The 8,358-nt window shown below is 31.1% G+C and overlaps 1 long non-coding RNA gene and 1 other non-coding gene across 2 annotated transcripts; both read right to left on the bottom strand.

Annotated features, from left to right (window-relative positions):
• Positions 1-1,098: 1,098 nt before the first annotated feature.
• Positions 1,099-2,044, bottom strand: LOC149481937 (uncharacterized). Its single transcript, XR_016316825.1, has 2 exons — positions 1,728-2,044; positions 1,099-1,290 (listed from the first exon to the last, which is right to left on the bottom strand). It is a non-coding gene; the product is annotated as an uncharacterized LOC149481937 (long non-coding RNA).
• Positions 2,045-2,728: 684 nt separating this feature from the next.
• On the bottom strand, positions 2,729-2,810 carry TRNAS-GCU (transfer RNA serine (anticodon GCU)). The gene has a single exon. It is a non-coding gene; the product is annotated as a tRNA-Ser (tRNA).
• Between the last annotated feature and the right edge of the window lie 5,548 nt (positions 2,811-8,358).

The following is an 8,358-nucleotide window of genomic DNA, read 5'->3' as shown; positions in this document are numbered from 1 at the left end:
CACGTCTTGTCGGTGCGACGTGTCACAATCAAATGAAGCTATTAATTTTATTTTTTGTTTATTTTTTTTTGTTTAGGCAACGACTTCTTGTCAGTGTCAAATTGAAAAGCATCGCGTATTATAAGAATTATGCGAGTTCGTTTTGTCTATGCCTGTTGAATTATGTGGCAGCTCAGAGGAATAAACCTATAGAGTACTTGTATCGAGCGTATACAATTTACATATATGTGTTTCTCTCTATCTAAAGAAAACGTCGTATGAAAGAATGAGATCGCTATAGACTACAAGCTACGTTTCAACATAGTCATGGCACCATTTTTACTATAGGTACGTATTTAGATAGATAGAAGGTGATAGTGATGGGATGTGCTTCAATCGATAAAATCGTGAATGCATTTTGCATTTACGGTTTCATGAAATAATAAATAATAAAAAATAAAACAAAATTAAACATTAATTTCAGTTGAATACATTATTTGTTTAATCCTACGAATATAATAAATGCGAAATTATGCGAGAATGGATAACTTTCTCTTTCACTGCTGAACCGATTACAATGAAATTTTGTATATACACACATAGGATAGGTTTTATACCGGAAATCCCACTGAACGGGAACTGTGCGGGATTTTCTTTAAAAACGCGGGCGGAAAGCTAGTATATTTTAAAATAAATTTTAAAACTTGAAATGTAACTAATTTAAAATAAAGATGGAAATGATGATAAAGTTAAAGGAGTGAGGAGAAAGGCACAGTCAGCATGAATTTTAACAAGTTCATAAAAGGACAGTCTTAAAGAAAACATTTTCCTTACATCCTACTAATAAAGCGAAAGTTTGTGAGGATGGATGTTTGTTACTCTTTCACGCGAATACTACTAAACCGATTACAATGAAATTTGGAAAAATTACTTTTGATCCCGTAAATCCCACAGGAATGGGAACTATGCGGGTTTTTCTTTGAAAACGCATGTATATTAAGTATGTATTTCAATAGTAGTTTCTCATCTATGAGAACTGTCATTTAATCAACCGTTTAATTTTCACATAGTTACACATTTAAAGTAAATGTGTAAAAAAATTTCCAAATAAAAATTCACTCACACACAAATGTATTTATTATCTAAAGGAACAAAAAAAAAACGTAAGCGTAAGATTGCACAATTCTTCTAGAGTATCCATCTTGATAACACGCAGGCTCGAAATGCAGTGAACACAATCTAGCAAATTTCGACGGCGTCCAATCTACACGTCTCATGTTTTATACCCATTTTTTATTTAGCTCTGGAAATCTAAAACAAAATGAATTTATTAATAATCTAAACTAAAAGAGAAACAACAAACTAAACAGATAAGTCAAATAAAACAACCACGTGGTATTTTTTATTTTCCTGCTGTAGAAAATTTACATCTATTATTTGCAACAACAACTACATATAAATCTGATATAAGAAACAAAATAAATAAATCAACGTTAATATGAAATAGATTTTTTGTCATAAATCGATAATATACGCTACATGTGTTACAACACTACGGTGGTAAACAAAATGCCAAACTTGATAATATTGTGACATTTTTTAAAAATTATTTAATTCTTTTGTATTCCACAACCCCATAAAGTGGGTAAATGTTACAGTTACAACATAAACTTATAAAAAAGCGCTTGATAAAACCTTCAAATAGGGTTAGAACATAAATATTTATCAATTTGCTGAAAATCACTTACCGATGGAAAGATATTTTTTCATTGTTTTCATCCAAAACTCCCATTCGACTAGTAATAGCCGGTAGCTAAACATACAATAGTCATTTTAGCACACTGACAAATAAAAAGAAACACTATACACTTTATATTTTCTAAATATTTCGTTAAAAACACTTGACGCACTGAGCCCACCAGCTGGTTGGAAAACAAACTGACTGCCGGCGCGCTACATTTGAAGACAGTGCAGATACTCTATCGCTATCTCAATCTGACTTATGCTGTTATTGACTAAGAGTAAGTAGATTAGAAAATATGTATTTTGTTCTGTCTCAATATAAGAACTCTATAGGTTTATTCTGAGGGTTTATTCCTCTGAGTGTGGCAGGGTGTGTGTTTAAATTTTGACAGTTCTCGAGTGTTCCGTTGACACTTGCTTTTCCGTTCGGAAATAAATGTCACGATATAGGTAGAGTATCATTAATTTAACAGGGTGTTTAGATTTCAGAAATAACTCTGCTAATATGAATCTTTACGTATTTATATGAGGTAAAGACTAACGATAGATGGATAGCCGCTGCTTTACTTAAATAATTGTATCCACTATCCATGTAAAGTCATCCGTTAATAATTTGAATTACATATAAGAAAATCAAATATATTTTTATCAAACATTAATACACTCATATAAATTTGATCCATGTTAAGTTCGAATGTCGAAAAAGAAGCGGACTCTATCGCTCATTAATATTTTTTGAGTGACCTAATCAACAAGTTTTGAAAAAAAACAAGAATTTCGGCTTTGAAAAATTACTTAGTGTGGAGTTTATTTCATACGATTAATTAATCATTATTATATTTTAAAAAAGATAACCAATATTTTGGTTTACACTACATAAGATTCACTGCTCGAGATCTATTAAATAACAAATTGAACTATCAAGCAATAACAATACTTGTTATCTTATGAAATTAAAATAGCAAATACTATAAAAATATGCATTAAATAAATAAAAAAAAAATATCGACGAGGATGGGATTCGAACCCACGCGTGCAGAGCACATTGGATTAGCAGTCCAACGCCTTAACCACTCGGCCACCTCGTCATGTGTTGCCCGATCCAAATATAGATATATTAACTATGTATAGTCAAATCGTTAGAATTTTGGTGGTACAAGTTTTTTTCTCGGTTTATTATAATTAGTTATTTTACTTGAAGCATACCTAATAATATTATGTTAATTTGATGGGATTGTGGTTATTGATTAGTGTGTAAATCTTCATCTTCATCTTCATATCTTCATCTTCATATCTTCATCTTCATCTTCATATCTTCATCATATACTATTATAAAGGCGAAAGTTTGTAAGGATGTATGGATGTATGGATGTATGGATGTATGGATGTATGGATGTTTGTTACTCTTTCACGTAAAAACTACTGAACCGATTACAATGAAATTTATCACACATATAGAGGATAACTTGGATTAACACATAGGATAGGTTTTATCCCGGAAATCCCACGGGAACGGGAACTATGCGGGTTTTCCTTTGCAAACGCGGGCGAAGCCGCGGGCGGAAATGTAGTATATATTATAAAGGCGAAATTTTGTAATGATGTATGGATGTATGGATGTATGGATGTTTGTTACTCTTTCACGTAAAAACTATCGAATGGATTTGAATGAAACTTTACCACAATATAGCTTATACATCAGAATAACACATAGGATAGGTTTTATCCCGGAAATCCCACGGGAACGGGAACTATGCGGGTTTTCCTTTGAAAACGCGGGCGAAGCCGCGGGCGGAAATCTAGTTAAATATATTTAAAGTAAATTATGAATTATGTAGTAGGTATCTACATTATTAGATGCGAAAGTCTGTCTGTTTTGCTTTTACGAACTACTGTACCGATTTTGATGTTATTTAATATGTATAAAATAGTTGTACACCCAAACATAGGATGAATTTTACAGTAAGAAAGTTTTTTCCCCTGGCTTTGTCTGCATAGCTGTTGTATGATCAATAATGAGTCAAATATTTTTAAATATTATATTCGGAGCATAAATTAATATTGCGGTAACTTGTCTATTAGCATGTTAAGTACTGAATAGTGTGAAAATGGCTTAAACGATTTGGATAAAAGTAGGTAGTTATAGTAATTACATTGAATCTCTACAAATTTATTTATTCTATATGTACTCTATAACTTATAGTTCTATACTAGCTGTTCCCCGCGGTTTTACTGGGAAATCTGCACTCCTTTTGGTCTTAGCATGAAGAAATATAAGGCTATATCCTCGATAAATTATCTAATAGTAAAGATTTTTTTAATAAACAAATAAAAAAAAATCTAAAGTTTTATTACTGGTACCAATGATATTATATATAGAAACAAGAGGTAGATACGTCATCAACGCACCAAAACTGATTCCGTGAATTGGTCCTATTTGGGACCAATGCAATCAGTCAGATTGTCACCGGTCCCAGTGAGCGCGTGTGCCATTAAAGTTGTCGAAAATGCCTTCATGTGTGTTCAGAAAGTGCACGTATTCGTGCAAAAAAATAAAGAAAGATAAAGGAATATCATATCACAGCAAAATATATTAAATTATTACAGTTTAAGAGTAAAAATAACAATTTACAATTCTTTATTAATGACACTTGCTTGACACGTGTATTGAAATAATGAAAGGGATAAAACATTGCTTCAATCACTAGTGTGACAAAGCTAGCGTACACTGTGTTCAAAGATTATCATGTAGATACGATTATTGAAAATAGAACGGTTTTTTTATTAATTTCGATTTGGGTAAATACTTGATTAATTTTATATTTAAATCCACACAGTGCATATAATTAACAAATATATCTATTTATTATATACAATGAAATCGTGATGGCAAATATGTTTGTTTGCAAAAATGATGTTGAATATACGTATACATTGAAGAAAAGATTATCGCTACTGACGAAAAAGGCTATTTGCTTTTCTGTAAATAGCTATTGAACATAAATTTTATTTGTGTTTTAGATAAAAAAGGCTTATACTTCATCCTTTCTTTTATTTCATCCTTTTTTTTTTCATCTAGGCACCACTATTATTATAATTATCCTACAAGTTGGAGTGATGACCTTGTACGGGTTTCGGGAACTGCCTTGAAACGAATAGCGTAAGATCGGTCCTTAGTATGCTCAGCAGTGGGTGATTATCGGGTGAAATGATGATGACTTAAACGAACACCACAGCTAGTAATCAATACTTAATACAGTTATATCTCCAAAAAAGTTTTTTATTTTTTTTTTCATTTTAATACGACATCATAATAATCATAAAATAGTAAATGAAATTGTCACATTTATTTACTTGTGCAGGAAATCTAACATCTATAACATTGAACCTTCTGTGTCGTTTATCTATGCCAATTACCATGGCAACTATTTGTTTATTTATATTTAATTGGTGAATTCTTATGACTTTTGCTTACACCTGCGCGGAAGTGACAAACTATCTTTGTCTTTTTTATTTATATCATTTTATTAGAGCCGTCTCTCTTATACAGTCTGTCAATGTAATAAATTAAGTAAAATGAAAATTGTATTTGTGTGTGCCTGACACTGCATATGAAGCATTTTTTTTTGGATATATTGTGAGTATATAACGTATCTATACATAAAATATCATTGACTGGTACCTATTGATCATTACCACTTGTTTGGAAGAGATCACTTATCACTTATAATAATTAATAAAGCCGTCTTCTACGCTAATTGTCAATTTCATATAAATATTTTCAATTTTTTTTTATAAATAAATAATTTTATTTCATATGATTTCAAGCAAAAACGAGACAGGATTTACGGCGCTCGTGCTAAATGTCATTCCCGCCTCAGAAAAATATTTTTACATGAACATTTAATTTGCAGAAACGTCTCGACGGTTAAGAGGCAATAAATATTCCCGAAAGTGTATACATTGATGAAGATTTTTAAGATTTCATAAGAAGATTGGTACTTTGGGAGTCTGCGCTGTATTTAAATAATGTTTCTGTCAAAGGGTGGTAAATAATTATAAAAGTAATGTATTTCTTGTTTCCTATTTCTGCATCTTAGATCTTAGAAATTAAAATGTCCAATTCTTAATAATTTGTAGTATAACATATACTTAAGTAGAATTACTTTGGTTTAGTGTTTACTCAATCCCCTCCCTTTTTAACCCCATAATTGTTGAAATATTAAAAATCCTCTAACAGTTCTTTACTTCACTTTAAAAAGAAGTATTTTTCATTGAGGCTAGTTCTACCAGAGCATTTCTCATGGGGCAGTAAAAATAGTTAATGATTTTTGACCTATTCATCGACCTACCTAATAGAAGAAAAATCATGAAAATCGGTCCAGCTGTTCCGCAGCAATTTGGTTACAAACACAAGAATGTTATTTTTATAAAATATTAGTGCATTATTAGTATGGATAACCTTAACATCTGCCAGTTATTAACAGACAGAACGTCACTCCTTTGTGATTTTATTATTAACTTTACGAGTTTCAGGCGACACATAATTAAAAAAGAAGTTTCCGTCATCATAAATTCCCTGAAATTTTCTGGACATTTGGCACTTACGACCTTATTACGATCAATAAAGTGACGTTACTTTGACACGTTTGAATCAGATTGTCTTGTTTGTTACAGAAATAGTGAGAAATAATAAAACTTATGAGGTGTGATTGGATGCATGACATTTAATAACTTCTGTGCTATATACGAGTACATACAGTTGTTTTAAATATTTATTTATATTTATGCTAAAAAGTTAGAGAACTTTATTTCTTTGCCATCATTTCCTATTAACAGTATTACATTTTGTCGACTATTATTATTTCTATAAAACAAGTTTCTATGTTCAGTTTTGCTTCTATATTTTGCGCATGGCTCTGACACAGGCTCTAAAATATAACTACTTATAAATAGTTTAAATACACTTTTATCTTAGTCAGCTACACTTTAGTTTATTTTATGTGATTATAATATTAAAACAAATACTTTTCAACACCCGCTAAGCAGCAACAATATTCTACAAATAATCAAATGTGTTTGTTCAGATGCTTATTAGTTATTACTCAATTACGTTAAAACGGCTGAACAATTACAACACAGCTCAAACCATATTTTCCTAATAGCAAGTTATCTTGTTTAGCAAAACCGTTCAAAACCATACTATGTACATTTGACAGTACATAGTTTTCAAAGAACGATGGAAGCCAAGGTCTATTTCACGTATATCAAAACAGATGAAAATCATACTATGTACTATCTATAGTACATAGTTTTATAATACGATCGAAGCCAGGGCACACAGCTAGTAGAATACTCAGCAAGGAATCTCCAGTCGGCCTCCTCAAAGCTGATACCTATTAATAAATAACAGATCGGTGATTATAGTTAAGCATAAAAATACCGTCCGTCGGTATCGTTATTTTTTTTAAACTAACGCGGCCCGTTTGATGTTTGAAATGCTGTTTTGTTTTATTACCCGTAAATGCGGAGTGAACACTTCTGATTTTGTCTGCTTGGGTCTTTTTGGAGCATGCTTAATTCAATAAGTTACCCGACAGATGTCGTGACTTTAAGAGAACTGTCAAATGCGTGACCTTCTTCTGTTTTTTAATGACTCTACAAAATAGGGCAGTTCAGTGTAATCGCGGTAAACAATTAATAAATGTAATATTACGTCTTAATAGTAATTTAAATGATATAGCTATAAGATGGGTGAAAACCAAATTTTCCTTTAATTGCTGTTTATTATTTTAATATTCAATTTTACTTACTACATACTACATAGTATAAAACAAAGCTTTCTCTGTCCCTATGTCCCTTTGTATGCTTAAATCTTTAAAACTACGCAACGGATTTTGGTGCGGTTTTTTTAAATAGATATTTAGAGTAATTCAAGAGGAAAGTTTTAGTATATAATTTATTAGGTTTAAGACAAAGGCTGGCGGTAAGCTAGTTACAAATAAACAATAATTTATTGTAACACATTAGCACTATTTTAAAGCTCCAAGCGGCACAAACCAACCGCAGAGTTATTATTTGGTCCTATAGTCTGGTTTATTTGTTGTGTAATAAACAATTTTTGGCTTCTGTAGAAGTCGTATAAGCGATCATAATTTTGATGTTTCTTTTAAATGGTGCAATGCTCTTAGGTATGATGTTAATGACTTTTTAAAATTGCGGGTAGTCGTATATCATACGCGAGTTTATGTTCTGAAATCTTCCGGTATGTTTGTTTTAATTTCGTATTATTCTGACCTTAAAATTTTCTTTGTTTATTTTTTGTGCGTTGTGTATTCATTGCATAATATGGTAACTTGTACTAGCTTAGTATTTAGTAAAAGGTAGTAAGCTAAGTAAAAGGTGCAACTGCATGTTAGCATAATTAGTACATTACATGAAAATCATTTGTAACCTGTTTTGTAGACCAATAAAAAAAAGTCAGCGTACCAAAATTTTTAAAAATCGGCTTAGTAGTTTTCGCGTAATTAAGCGAAATGGTTTTCATTAAATTACCACAAACTAATAAGTATTAATTTATTATGTTTTAAATTGATAAATGTTTATTTGTCCATTTTCGCATGGGCAGTGGGCACG

The sequence above is a fragment of the Colias philodice genome, chromosome 16, assembly GCF_061535455.1.
Source record: "Colias philodice isolate Cphi_HAF_F1 chromosome 16, ilColPhil1 Martin Lab GWU primary, whole genome shotgun sequence".
NCBI lineage: Eukaryota > Metazoa > Arthropoda > Insecta > Lepidoptera > Pieridae > Colias > Colias philodice.
This window is presented reverse-complemented; position numbering and strand designations above follow the sequence as displayed.